At 53.1% G+C, this 15,366-nt stretch overlaps 1 long non-coding RNA gene across 1 annotated transcript; it reads left to right on the top strand.

Annotated features, from left to right (window-relative positions):
- The first annotated feature begins 1,958 nt into the window (after positions 1-1,958).
- Positions 1,959-14,942, top strand: LOC120923484. The gene is made up of 2 exons (XR_005745962.1): positions 1,959-2,075; positions 14,876-14,942. It is a non-coding gene; the product is annotated as an uncharacterized LOC120923484 (long non-coding RNA).
- Positions 14,943-15,366: the final 424 nt, after the last annotated feature.

Here is a 15,366-nt window from a genome sequence, read left to right as displayed (position 1 = left end):
TATGTTTGGGGGGGTCTCTGTTGTGTTTAGGGGTTTCTGTCATGTTTGGGGGTCTCTGTCATGTTTGGGGGGGTCTCTGTTGTGTTTAGGGGTTTCTGTCATGTTTGGGGGTCTCTGTCATGTTTGGGGGGGTCTCTGTTGTGTTTAGGGGTTTCTGTCATGTTTGGGGGTCTCTGTCATGTTTGGGGGGGTCTCTGTTGTGTTTAGGGGTTTCTGTCATGTTTGGGGGTCTATGTTATGTTTGGGGGTCTTCTATCAGACAACATATCATATTTGGGGGTCTCTGTTATGTTTGGGGGGTTTATGTCATGTTTAGGGGTCTCTGTCATATTTGGGGGGTTTATGTTATGTTTGGGGGTCTCCTGTCAGACAATATATCATGTTTGGGGGTCTATGTCATTTTTGGGGGTCTCCTATCACAATATATCATGTTTGGGGGTCTCTCATGTTTGGGGGTCTATGTTATGTTTGGGGGGTCTCCTATCAGACAATATATCATATTTGGGGGGTCTCTGTCATGTTTGGGGGGACTATGTCATGTTTTGGGGTCTCCTATCAGACAATATATCATATTTGGGGGTCTATGTTATGTTTGGGGGGTCTCTGTTTTGTTTGGGGGGGGCTGTCATGTTTGGGGGTCTATGTTATGTTTGTGGGGGTCTCTGTTATGTTTGGGGTCTCTGTTATGTTTGGGGTCTATGTTATGTTTGGGGGGTCTCTGTTATGTTTGGGGGGTCTTTGTCACGTTTGGGGGTCTCTGTTATGTTGGGGGTCTTCTATCAGACAATATATAATATTTGGGGGGTCTATGTTATGTTTGGGGGGTCTCTGTCTTGTTTGGGGGGGTCTGTCATGTTTGGGGGTCTATGTTATGTTTTGGGGCTCTATGTTATGTTTTGGGGGTCTATGTTATGTTTGGGGGGTCTATGTCATGTTTGGGGGTCTATGTTATGTTTGGGGGGTCTCCTATCAGACAATATATCATGTTTGGGGGTCTCTCATGTTTGGGGGGTCTATGTCATGTTTGGGGGTCTATGTTATGTTTGGGGGGGTCTCCTATCAGACAATATATCATATTTGGGGGGTCTATGTTATGTTTGGGGGGTCTCTGTTATGTTTGGGGGTCTATGTTATGTTTGGGGGGTCTCCTATCAGACAATATATCATATTTGGGGGGTCTATGTTATGTTTGGGGGTCTCTGTTTTGTTTGGGGGGTCTGTTATGTTTGGGGGTCTATGTTATGTTTGGGGGGTCTCTGTTATGTTTGGGGGGTCTCTGTCTTGTTTGGGGGGGTCTGTCATGTTTGGGGGTCTATGTTATGTTTTGGGGCTCTATGTCATGTTTGGGGGTCTATGTCATGTTTGGGGGTCTATGTCATGTTTGGGGGTCTATGTTATGTTTGGGGGGTCTCCTATCAGACAATATATCATGTTTGGGGGTCTCTCATGTTTGGGGGGTCTATGTCATGTTTGGGGGTCTATGTTATGTTTGGGGGGGTCTCCTATCAGACAATATATCATATTTGGGGGGTCTCTGTCATGTTTGGGGGGTCTCTGTTATGTTTGGGGGTCTATGTTATGTTTGGGGGGTCTCCTATTAGACAATATATCATATTTGGGGGTCTATGTTATGTTTGGGGGGTCTCTGTTATGTTTGGGGGTCTTTGTCACGTTTGGGGGGGTTTATGGAATTTTCAGGCCTTGTGTGTAAATTTGTCTCTGACGGAGAAATGATTAAAGTTGATGAAGAAAAAAAAGAGCGGAGGTCATATGATTCCTATTGAGGGCGGAGCTCCAGGCTGCAGCCACACCTCCTTACCACTAGTCTGAACACGAGATGAAGCTCCGCCTCTCGCTGTCACCTTCTTGCACATGCGCAGTAAGTGCGATTTCGTCAGGTCAGCGTTGCATGCCGGGAAATGTAGTGCCGTTGTATGTACGTCACCCCCGGAGAAAGGGGGCGGAGAACTATATCGCCCAGAATGCTCCGCGCTCCCCACCGGCATCTGAGTAAGGAGAGCTGTGATTGGTCTGTGAGCCGGCGGCACGTGGAGGAGAGTGTGAGATCCGGAGAGGTGAGGAGAGCCGGGAGACAGGAGGCCGGGGGGGTGCGGGAGGGGAGCCCCAACATCCGGGGACACTGGGGGAGGGGTACATGGATGTTTGGGGTACAGAGGAAGGGAAGTATAGGGGGAGGGGTACCCAGGGATGATGGGGGAGGGGATTCTGAGATGTGGGGTACAGGGAGGTGATGGGGGAGGGGGATTCTGATATTTGGGGTACAGGGAGGTGATGGGGGAGGGGATTCTGGTATTGGGGGTACACAGGGATGATTTGTAACCCCAGAACGCCCAATCAGAAGATGTTATGTGACGGGTGGAATGTTCCCCAATGTCGGGGTACAAGGTGGGATTGATTGGGGGAGGGGAGAAGGTGGGATTGATGGTGGAGGGGAGAAGGTGGGATTGGTGTGGGAAGGGGAGAAGGTGGGATTGATTGGGGGAGGGGAGAAGGTGGGATTGATTGGGGGAGGGGAGAAGGTGGGATTGATTGGGGGAGGGGAGAAGGTGGGATTATTGGGGGGGGGGGAGGTGGGATTGGTGTGGGGGGGTGGGATTATGGGGGAGGGGAGAAGGTTGGATTGGTGTGTGGAGGGGAGAAGGTGGGATTATGGGGGAGGGGAGAAGGTGGGATTATGGGGGAGGGGAGAAGGTTGGATTGGTGTGTGGAGGGGAGAAGGTGGGATTGATGGTGGAGGGGAGAAGGTGGGATTGGTGTGGGAAGGGGAGAAGGTGGGATTGATTGGGGGAGGGGAGAAGGTGGGATTGATTGGGGGAGGGGAGAAGGTGGGATTGATTGGGGGAGGGGAGAAGGTGGGATTATTGGGGGGGGGGGGGGTGGGATTGGTGTGGGGGGGTGGGATTATGGGGGAGGGGAGAAGGTTGGATTGGTGTGTGGAGGGGAGAAGGTGGGATTATGGGGGAGGGGAGAAGGTGGGATTATGGGGGAGGGGAGAAGGTTGGATTGGTGTGTGGAGGGGAGAAGGTGGGATTATTGGTGTGGGGGGGTGGGATTATGGGGGAGGGGAGAAGGTTGGATTGGTGTGTGGAGGGGAGAAGGTGGGATTATTGGTGTGGGGGGGTGGGATTATGGGGGAGGGGAGAAGGTGGGATTGATGGTGGAGGGGAGAAGGTGGGATTATGGGGGAGGGGAGAAGGTGGGATTATTGGGGGGGGGGGGGGGGGGGATTGGTGTGGGGGGGTGGGATTATGGGGGAGGGGAGAAGGTGGGATTATGGGGGAGGGGAGAAGGTTGGATTGGTGTGTGGAGGGGAGAAGGTGGGATTATTGGTGTGGGGGTGGGATTGGGGGGGTACGAGGAGGATCTTTCCTAGAAGATATAAATTGGGATAAAATCTCAGGAACACGGGGGAGAGACGGGTTCTCTTTATTAGCTGAGGCATCCCATTGGGTAATAAATGTAAAAGCTCGTACATATCCTGGGTGACTTAAAGCGGGAGTTCACCCATTTATTAAATTTTTTTTTTTCCCCTTAGCTTCCTGCTCGTTCGGTCTAGGGGAATCGGCTATTTGTATTAAAATATGATCCGTACTTACCGTTTACGAGATGCATCTTCTTCCGTCGCTTCCGGGTATGGGTCTTCGGGAGCGGGCGTTCCTTCTTGATTGACAGGCTTCCGATGGTCGCATCCATCGCGTCACTCGTAGCCAAAAGAAGCCGAACGTCGGTGCGGCTCTATACTGCGCCTGCGCACCGACGTTCGGCTTCTTTCTGAAAATCGTGACGCGATGGATGCGACCGTCGGAAGCCTGTCAATCAAGAAGGAACGCCCGCTCCCGCAGCCCATACCCGGAAGCGACGGAGAGGATGCAGCTCGAAAACGGGTAAGTACGGCTCATATTTTAATACAAATAGCCGATTCCCCTAATAAAACGAGCAGGAAGCTAAGGGGGAAAAAGTGCCCTCTAAGGGTGAACCCCCGCTTTAAATCCAATGTAAAAAATGCACATAAAAGCAAAGACGAAGGCCTTCAAAACATACAAGGCTGAGGGATCATCATCAGCATTCAGACTTTACAAAGAATGCAACAAGAAATGTAAGGGGGTGTTATCAGGGCGGCTAAGAGAGAACATGAAAGACACAAAAATCCCAAGAAATTCTATAAAAGTATATAAATAGTAAGAAAGGGAGGACAGACCATATTGGGCACATTAATAATGAAAACATCTGGTTACAAAGGATGGGGGATGGGGAAGTTATTGAGTTTATTCTTCTCCTCGGTCTTCACGATTGAGTCGGGGGGAGGGGCTTCAGTAACCAAAACTGCCGTGTTTATCCTCCTGACACGTCACAGGAAGCCCCTCCTCCATGGATATCAGAGGACAGAATCAGACTTGGGAAAATTAACATTAATAAATCCCCGGGACCAGATGGCTGCACCTGAGGGGACCGTATTTATCGGGGTATTGCGCGCTCCGGCGTATAGCGCGCATACCTAAAGTGGACCCGCATTCCTGTAAAAACAAAAAACATTTTAGTACTTACAGTTTTGGTGTCTTGCGCGGCGGCCTCGTGGGGTCCGGCGTCCTTCTGCGGTGTCCTCCCCGCTCGGTCCCTGCTCCCCGCGCTGAGTTTGAACTACTGCGCCGGCCAGGGGCGTACCTAGAGCATTTGGCACCCGGGGCGGATCCTATATCTGGCACCCCCACGGTAAAATGTAAAAACACCCCACTGCGTCCCCTGCATTCTTTAATATCTCTTTGTAACTACTGTGTACCCCTCTCCACATATCCCTTTACATTACACGGCACCCTGCACCTCTGGACCCCTTTACATTACACAGCACCCTGCACCTCTGGACCCCTTTACATTACACAGCACCCTGCATCTCTGGACCCCTTTACATTACACGGCACCCTGCACCTCTGGACCCCTTTACATTACACAGCACCTCTGGACCCCTTTACATTACACAGCACCCTGCATCTCTGGACCCCTTTACATTACACGGCACCCTGCACCTCTGGACCCCTTTACATTACACAGCACCCTGCATCTCTGGACCCCTTTACATTACACGGCACCCTGCACCTCTGGACCCCTTTACATTACACAGCACCCTGCATCTCTGGACCCCTTTACATTACACGGCACCCTGCACCTCTGGACCCCTTTACATTACACAGCACCTCTGGACCCCTTTACATTACACGGCACCCTGCACCTCTGGACCCCTTTACATTACACAGCACCCTGCACCTCTGGACCCCTTTACATTACACAGCACCCTGCACCTCTGGACCCTTTTACATTACACATCACCCTGCATCTCTGGACCCTTTTACATTACACAGCACCTCTATATCCCTTTACATTAGACTGCACCTCTGCACAGTGCAAACCCCTCCCTACAATACAGACCCACCACTACAGTGCAGACCTCCCTACAATACAGAACACCCCCCCCCCCACAATACGGACCCACCCCTACAGATCAGACCCCCCCCTACAATACAGAACCCCCCCACAATACAGAACCCCCCCTCATATACAGAACCCCCCCATACAGATACCACTCCCCTCCCCCTCATATACAGAACCCCCCATACAGATACCACCCCCTACAATACAGAACACCCCCCTACAATACAGAACCCCCCTACAATACAGAAGCCCCCATACAGATACCACCACCTACAATACAGAACACCCCCCTACAATACAGAACCCCCCCAAATACAAAACCCCCCTATACAGATACCACCCCCATACAATACAGAACCCCCCTACAGTTCAGACCCCCCTACAATACAGAACCCCCCCTCTACAATACAGAACCCCCCCATACAGATACCACCCCCTACAATACAGACCCCCCCTCCCTCATATACATAACCCCCCTATACAGAACACCCCCCACAATACAGAACCCCCCTCCTATACAGAACACCCCCCCTCATATACAGAACACCCCCCACAATACAGAACCCCCCTCCTATACAGAACACCCCCCCTCATATACAGAACACCCCCCACAATACAGAACCCCCCCTCATATACAGAACCCCCCCTTACAATAGTGCAGAGTGACACCCCCCCTTGCCTTCAGACCCGTAATGCTGCTGATGTAAAGTGATGATCAGCGTGCCGAGTGTTAGAGCACTTGTACGGAGGAGGGGGAGGCGGCCGCAGCTTCACGCTGCTTGGGTCGGCTGTGTGACTGTCAGACAGTCACAGCCGATAGTATCAGAGCCGCGGCGCTGCGCTGCCACGGAGAAGGGGGATCATTGCGGCCGGGTCCCGGGCGGCGAGTATCACTCGGGTACGGCTCGCACGGCACCCCCCCCCCCCTCCTGAATAGCCAGGCTGTGTGTTACCTAGTCTGCCGTCAATCATGCTGTCACCGCGCCATGCCTCAGTCACGGAGGGGGGGGGCGTCGGCCTGACACCCCCCCAGTGTGTGGCACCCGGTGCGGCCCGCCCCCCTCGCCCCCTGCTTAGTCCGCCATTGGCGCCGGCATATACCGAGCGCAGTACACTCGTGTATAGTCGGGCAGGCTCAGCTCCTCTCGCGGTTACGTCCAGGACGTGACTGCGAGAGGAGCCGAGCCTGCCCGACTATACACAAGTGTACTGCGCTCGGTATATGCCGGCGCAGTAGTTCAAACTCAGCGCGGGTATCGGCGTATATCGCACACCCACGACTTTGCCCTGAATTTCAGGGCAAAAAAGTGCGTGGTATACGCTGATAAATACGGTACTTGGGGAACTCAGTCAAGCAATTGCCGAACGATTGTTCCTAATTTTTACTGACAGTTTACTGACTGGAATGGTGCCAGCTGATTGGAGAAAAGCCAATGTAGCACCAATATTTATAAAGGGCCCAAATTACATCCCTGTGAATTACAGTCAGCCTAACACCAATAGTATGTAAGCTCTTGGAGGGATGATAAGGGACTATATACAAGATTTTAGTAATGAGAACGGAATCATTAGCAGTAATCAGCATGGATTCATGAAGAATCGTTCTTCCCAAACCGATCCATTAACCTTCTATGAGGAGGTGATCTGCCATCTAGATAAAGGAAGGCCGTAGATGTGGTGTCTCTGGATAAAGGAAGGCCCGTAGACGTGGTGTATCTGGATAAAGGAAGGCCCGTAGACGTGGTGTATCTGGATAAAGGAAGGCCCGTAGACGTGGTGTATCTGGATAAAGGAAGGCCCTTGATGTGGTGTATCTGGATAAAGGAAGGTCCGTAGATGTGGTGTATCTGGATAAAGGAAGGCCCGTAGACGTGGTGTATCTGGATAAAGGAAGGTCCGTAGACGTGGTGTATCTGGATAAAGGAAGGTCTGTAGACGTGGTGTATCTAGATAAAGGAAGGCCCGTAGACGTGGTGTATCTGGATAAAGGAAGGTTCGTAGACGTGGTGTATCTAGATAAAGGAAGGTCCGTAGACGTGGTGTATCTGGATAAAGGAAGGTCCGTAGACGTGGTGTATCTGGATAAAGGAAGGTCCGTAGACATGGTGTATCTACATAAAGGAAGGCCTGTAGATGTGGTGTATCTGGATAAAGGAAGGCCCGTAGATGTGGTGTATCTAGATAAAGGAAGGTCCGTAGACGTGGTGTATCTAGATAAAGGAAGGCCCGTAGACGTGGTGTATCTAGATAAAGGAAGGTCTGTAGATGTGGTGTATCTAGATAAAGGAAGGCCCGTAGACGTGGTGTATCTGGATAAAGGAAGGCCCGTAGATGTGGTGTATCTAGATAAAGGAAGGTCTGTAGACGTGGTGTATCTAGATAAAGGAAGGTCCGTAGACGTGGTGTATCTGGATAAAGGAAGGCCCGTAGACGTGGTGTATCTAGATAAAGGAAGGCCGTAGATGTGGTGTCTCTGGATAAAGGAAGGCCCGTAGACGTGGTGTATCTGGATAAAGGAAGGCCCGTAGACGTGGTGTATCTGGATAAAGGAAGGCCCGTAGACGTGGTGTATCTGGATAAAGGAAGGCCCGTAGACGTGGTGTATCTGGATAAAGGAAGGTCTGTAGACGTGGTGTATCTAGGTAAAGGAAGGCCCGTAGACGTGGTGTATCTGGATAAAGGAAGGCCCGTAGACGTGGTGTATCTGGATAAAGGAAGGCCCGTAGACGTGGTGTATCTGGATAAAGGAAGGTTCGTAGACGTGGTGTATCTAGATAAAGGAAGGTCCGTAGACGTGGTGTATCTGGATAAAGGAAGGTCCGTAGACGTGGTGTATCTGGATAAAGGAAGGTCCGTAGACATGGTGTATCTACATAAAGGAAGGCCCGTAGACGTGGTGTATCTAGATAAAGGAAGGTCTGTAGATGTGGTGTATCTGGATAAAGGAAGGCCCGTAGATGTGGTGTATCTAGATAAAGGAAGGTCCGTAGACGTGGTGTATCTAGATAAAGGAAGGCCCGTAGACGTGGTGTATCTAGATAAAGGAAGGTCTGTAGATGTGGTGTATCTAGATAAAGGAAGGCCCGTAGACGTGGTGTATCTGGATAAAGGAAGGCCCGTAGATGTGGTGTATCTAGATAAAGGAAGGTCTGTAGACGTGGTGTATCTAGATAAAGGAAGGTCCGTAGACGTGGTGTATCTGGATAAAGGAAGGTCCGTAGATGTGGTGTATCTAGATAAAGGAAGGCCCGTAGATGTGGTGTATCTGGATGAAGGAAGGTCCGTAGATGTGGTGTATCTAGATAAAGGAAGGTCCGTATATGTGGTGTATCTAGATAAAGGAAGGTCCGTAGACGTGGTGTATCTGGATAAAGGAAGGTCCGTAGACGTGGTGTATCTGGATAAAGGAAGGTCCGTAGACGTGGTGTATCTGGATAAAGGAAGGCCCGTAGACGTGGTGTATCTGGATAAAGGAAGGCCCGTAGATGTGGTGTATCTAGATAAAGGAAGGTCTGTAGACGTGGTGTATCTAGATAAAGGAAGGTCCGTAGACGTGGTGTATCTGGATAAAGGAAGGTCCGTAGATGTGGTGTATCTAGATAAAGGAAGGCCCGTAGATGTGGTGTATCTGGATGAAGGAAGGTCCGTAGATGTGGTGTATCTAGATAAAGGAAGGTCCGTATATGTGGTGTATCTAGATAAAGGAAGGTCCGTAGACGTGGTGTATCTGGATAAAGGAAGGTCCGTAGACGTGGTGTATCTGGATAAAGGAAGGTCCGTAGACGTGGTGTATCTGGATAAAGGAAGGCCCGTAGACGTGGTGTATCTGGATAAAGGAAGGCCCGTAGACGTGGTGTATCTAGATAAAGGAAGGCCAGTAGATGTGGTGTATCTGGATAAAGGAAGGCCTGTAGACGTGGTGTATCTGGATAAAGGAAGGTCCGTAGACGTGGTGTATCTAGATAAAGGAAGGCCCGTAGACGTGGTGTATCTGGATAAAGGAAGGCCCGTAGACGTGGTGTATCTAGATAAAGGAAGGCCAGTAGACGTGGTGTATCTGGATAAAGGAAGGTCCGTAGACGTGGTGTATCTGGATAAAGGAAGGTCCGTAGATGTGGTGTATCTAGATAAAGGAAGGTCCGTAGACGTGGTGTATCTAGATAAAGGAAGGTCCGTAGACGTGGTGTATCTGGATAAAGGAAGGCCCGTAGACGTGGTGTATCTAGATAAAGGAAGGCCCGTAGATGTGGTGTATCTGGATAAAGGAAGGCCCGTAGATGTGGTGTATCTAGATAAAGGAAGGTCCGTAGACGTGGTGTATCTAGATAAAGGAAGGTCTGTAGATGTGGTGTATCTAGATAAAGGAAGGTCCGTAGATGTGGTGTATCTGGATAAAGGAAGGCCCGTAGATGTGGTGTATCTAGATAAAGGAAGGTCCGTAGACGTGGTGTATCTAGATAAAGGAAGGCCCGTAGACGTGGTGTATCTAGATAAAGGAAGGTCTGTAGATGTGGTGTATCTAGATAAAGGAAGGCCCGTAGACGTGGTGTATCTGGATAAAGGAAGGCCCGTAGATGTGGTGTATCTAGATAAAGGAAGGTCTGTAGACGTGGTGTATCTAGATAAAGGAAGGCCCGTAGGCGTGGTGTATCTAGATAAAGGGAGACCCATAGACGTGGTGTATCTGGATAAAGGAAGGCCCGTAGATGTGGTGTATCTGGATAAAGGAAGGCCCGTAGACGTGGTGTATCTAGATAAAGGAAGGTCCGTAGACGTGGTGTATCTGGATAAAGGAAGGTCCGTAGACGTGGTGTATCTAGATAAAGGAAGGTGGTGTATGGATTTTGCACACAGTTCCCCATAAACATTTACTGTACAAAGTAAGGTCTGTTGGCAGGGACCATAGGGGGAGGACATGGACCATAGGGGGAGTACACGGACCATAGGGGGAGTACATGGACCATAGGGGGAGGACATGGACCATAGGGGGGAGTACACGGACCATAGGGGGAGTACACGGACCATAGGGGTGAGTACACGGACCATAGGGGGGAGTACACGGACCATAGGGGTGAGTACACGGACCATAGGGGTGAGTACACGGACCATAGGGGTGAGTACACGGACCATAGGGGGGTGAGTACACGGACCATAGGGGGGTGAGTACACGGACCATAGGGGGGTGAGTACACGGACCATAGGGGGGTGAGTACACGGACCATAGGGGGGGTGAGTACACGGACCATAGGGGGGGTGAGTACACGGACCATAGGGGGGGTGAGTACACGGACCATAGGGGGGGGGAGTACACGGACCATAGGGGGGGTGAGTACACGGACCATAGGGGGGGTGAGTACACGGACCATAGGGGGGGTGAGTACACGGACCATAGGGGGGGTGAGTACACGGACCATAGGGGGGGTGAGTACACGGACCATAGGGGGGGTGAGTACACGGACCATAGGGGGGGGAGTACACGGACCATAGGGGGGGGGGGGGTACACGGACCATAGGGGGGGGGGGAGTACACGGACCATAGGGGGGGGAGTACACGGACCATAGGGGGAGAACACGGACCATAGGGGAGTACATGGACCGAAAACTGGCTACAAGGGGGAGTTCAGAGGGTGGTGATAAATGGGGAGTACTCGGAATGGACGGGGGGGGGGGGGTAGTGGGGTCCCCCAGGGTTCTGTGCTGGGACCAATCCTATTTAATGTATTCATAAATGATCTGGAGGAGGGGTAAGCAGAGCAATCTCTGTATTTGCGGACAATAACAATAACTTCTCTGCAGGATGTGGAAACCTTGCAAGAAGATCTGAAAAAAATAATGAGGGGGGGACTACATGGCAAATGAGGTTCAATGTAGAAGAATGTAAAATAATGCATTTGGGTGGTTAAAATCTGAATGCAATCTATACACTGGGGGGAGAACCTCTGGGGGGATCTAGGATGGAAAAAGACCTGGGGGTCCTAGTAGATGAGAGGCTCAGCAATGAGGGAGGAGCTTAGGTATGGGGGGAGGGAGGAGCTCAGGTATGGGGGGAGGGAGGAGCTCAGGTATGGGGGGAGGGAGGAGATCAGGTATGGGGGGGAGGGAGGAGATCAGGTATGGGAGGGAGGAGATCAGGTATGGGGGGGAGGGAGGAGATCAGGTATGGGAGGGAGGAGATCAGGTATGGGGGGGAGGGAGGAGCTCAGGTATGGGGGGGAGGGAGGAGCTCAGGTATGGGGGGGAGGGAGGAGCTCAGGTATGGGGGGGAGGGAGGAGCTCAGGTATGGGGGGGAGGGAGGAGCTCAGGTATGGGGGGGAGGGAGGAGCTCAGGTATGGGGGGAGGGAGGAGCTCAGGTATGGGGGGAGGGAGGAGCTCAGGTATGGGGGGAGGGAGGAGCTCAGGTATGGGGGGGGGGGAGGAGCTCAGGTATGGGGGGAGGGAGGAGCTCAGGTATGGGGGAGGGAGGAGCTCAGGTATGGGGGGGAGAACCTCTGGGGGTCCTAGTAGATGAGGGGCTCAGCAATGGGGGAGGGAGGAGCTCAGGTATGGGGGGGGGGGGAGAACCTCCTGGGGGTCCTAGTAGATGAGAGGCTCAGCAATGAGGGAGGGCTCGGGTATGGGGGGAGGGAGGAGCTCAGGTATGGGGGAGAACCTCCTGGGGGTCCTAGTAGATGAGAGGCTCAGCAATGACGGAGGGCTCGGGTATGGGGGGAGGGAGGAGCTCAGGTATGGGGGGAAGAACCTCTGGGGGTCCTAGTAGATGAGAGGCTCAGCAATGAGGGAGGGCTCGGGTATGGGGGGAGGGAGGAGCTCAGGTATGGGGGAGAACCTCCTGGGGGTCCTAGTAGATGAGAGGCTCAGCAATGACGGAGGGCTCGGGTATGGGGGGAGGGAGGAGCTCAGGTATGGGGGGAAGAACCTCTGGGGGTCCTAGTAGATGAGAGGCTCAGCAATGAGGGAGGGCTCGGGTATGGGGGGAGGGAGGAGCTCAGGTATGGGGGAGAACCTCCTGGGGGTCCTAGTAGATGAGAGGCTCAGCAATGACGGAGGGCTCGGGTATGGGGGGAGGGAGGAGCTCAGGTATGGGGGGAAGAACCTCTGGGGGTCCTAGTAGATGAGAGGCTCAGCAATGAGGGAGGGCTCGGGTATGGGGGGAGGGAGGAGCTCAGGTATGGGGGAGAACCTCCTGGGGGTCCTAGTAGATGAGAGGCTCAGCAATGACGGAGGGCTCGGGTATGGGGGGAGGGAGGAGCTCAGGTATGGGGGGAAGAACCTCTGGGGGTCCTAGTAGATGAGAGGCTCAGGTATGGGGGAGGGAGGAGCTCAGGGTATGGGGGTGGGAGAAGCTCAGGTATGGGGGGGTGGGAGAAGCTCAGGTATGGGGGTGGGAGGAGCTCAGGTATGGGGGAGGGAGGAGCTCAGGTATGGGGGGAGAACCTCTGGGGGTCCTAGTAGATGATTGGCTCAGCAATGAGGGAGGAGCTCAGGGTATGGGGGAGGGAGGAGCTCAGGTATGGGGGGAGAACCTCTGGGGGGTTCTAGGATAGAGAAGGACCTGGGGGTCCTAGTAGATGAGAGGCTCAGCATTGGGGGAGGGAGGAGCTCAGGTATGGGGGGGAACCTCTGGGGGTCCTAGTAGATGAGAGGCTCAGCAATGACGGAGGGCTCGGGTATGGGGGGAGGGAGGAGCTCAGGTATGGGGGGGAAGAACCTCTGGGGGTCCTAGTAGATGAGAGGCTCAGGGTATGGGGGAGGGAGGAGCTCAGGGTATGGGGGTGGGAGGAGCTCAGGTATGGGGGTGGGAGGAGCTCAGGTATGGGGGGTGGGAGGAGCACCTCTGGGGGTCCTAGTAGATGATTGGCTCAGCAATGAGGGAGGGAGGAGCTCAGGGTATGGGGGAGGGAGGAGCTCATGTATGGGGGGAGAACCTCTGGGGGGATCTAGGATAGAGAAGGACCTGGGGGTCCTAGTAGATGAGAGGCTCAGCAATGCTAAGCTGCTGCTAACAAAGTAAACAGAATATCGGCATTAAAAAGGGGATCAACTCCAGAGATAAAAGGATAATTCTCCCCTCTACAAGACTCTGGTCCGGCCGCACCTGGAGTATGCCGTCCAGTTCTTGGCTCCAGTCCTCAGGAAGGATGTACTGGAAATGGAGAGAGTACAAAGAAGGACAACAAAGCTAATAAAGGGTCTGGAGGAGGAATGGAGGATATTAGTGATGAGGAAAGGTTGTTCTCTCTGGAGAAGAGACGGGGGAGGGGAGATGATTTCACAAATACCGGACTGGTGACCCCCCAATAGGGAGAAAACTTTTCCCCGGAAAGGGAGTTTAATAAAAAGACACGGGGCCCCTCATAATTTGGATAAAAGAGATTTAACCTTAAACTATGTAGAGGGTTCTTTACTGTAAGGCCCCTTTCACACCGGGAAGGGGCGTGGTTAGTCTGGGTGGGGAGGGGTATAGATAGGGGGTGTGGTTGTAGTCTGGGGAGAGAGGGGTGTGGTTAGTCTGCGTGGGGAGGGGTGTGGTTAGTCTGGGTGGGGAGGGGTATAGATAGGGGTTGTGGTCTGGGTGGGGAGGGGTATGGATAAGGGGCGTGGTTAGTCTGGGTGGGGAGGGGTATGGATAAGGGGTGTGGTTGCTCTGGGTGGGGAGGGGTATTGATAGGGGGTGTGGTCTGGGTGGGGAGGGGTGTGGTTAGTCTGGGTGGGGAGGGGTATTGATAGGGGGTGTGGTCTGGGTGGGGAGGGGTGTGCTTAGTCTGGGTGGGGAGGGGTATAGATAGGGGGTGTGGTCTGGGTGGGGAGGGGTGTGGTTAGTCTGGGTGGGGAGGGGTATAGATAGGGGGTGTGGTCTGGGTGGGGAGGGGTGTGGTTAGTCTGGGTGGGGAGGGGTATAGATAGGGGGTGTGGTCTGGGTGGGGAGGGGTGTGGTTAGTCTGGGTGGGGAGGGGTATAGATAGGGGGTGTGGTCTGGGTGGGGAGGGGTGTGGTTAGTCTGGGTGGGGAGGGGTATAGATAGGGGTTGTGGTCTGGGTGGGGAGGGGTATGGATAAGGGGCGTGGTTAGTCTGGGTGGGGAGGGGTATGGATAAGGGGCGTGGTTAGTCTGGGTGGGGAGGGGTAAAGATAGGGTTGTGGTTGTGGTCTGGGTGGGGAGTGTTATAAGGGGTGTGGTTAGTCTGGGTGGGGAGGGGTATGGATAAGGGGCGTGGTTAGTCTGGGTGGGGAGGGGTATAGATAGGGGGTGTGGTCTGGGTGGGGAGTGTTATAAGGGGTGTGGTTATATATGATTGATTGGGGGAGGGGGTGAGTGACAGGAATGATGCGTTTGCTCACGCTACTCCTAAACCCTCATCCTGGAAAGTGGGGGCGGGGCCGTATGGATGCTGCATAATGATTGGACGATGACACGCTCTCTCTCCTCAGGCTGTCCACTTCCTGTGACCTTTGACCTGCAGACATGCCCTCTGACCTCGCCAAGAAGAAGGCCGCCAAGAAGAAGGAGGCGGCCAAGAATCGTCAGAGGCCTAAGAAGGACAATGAAGATGGCGCCTCAGAGGAGGTGGAGCCACAATCAGCCAATGGCACCACAGCTGTAGGTGAGTCACACAGAGATTACCTGACCCCCCCTCCCCCAACCAAACCAATCGTACAGCAGAGGCCTCAGAGATTTGTCCCCTTTATGAGTAGTGATGGGGGGGGGGGGGGTCGTGACTTATGGGAGTAGTGATGGGGGGGATTGGTCCCCTATGGGGGGGGGGATCGTGACTTATGGGAGTAGTGATGGGGGGGATTGGTCCCCTATGGGAGTAGTGATGGGGGGGGGGGGGGGTCGTGACTTATGAGAGTAGTGAGGGGGGGATTGGTCCCCTATGGGAGTAGTGATGGGGGGGGGATCGTGACTTAGGGGACCAATC

The sequence above is a fragment of the Rana temporaria genome, unplaced genomic scaffold (assembly GCF_905171775.1).
Source record: "Rana temporaria unplaced genomic scaffold, aRanTem1.1, whole genome shotgun sequence".
NCBI lineage: Eukaryota > Metazoa > Chordata > Amphibia > Anura > Ranidae > Rana > Rana temporaria.
This window is presented reverse-complemented; position numbering and strand designations above follow the sequence as displayed.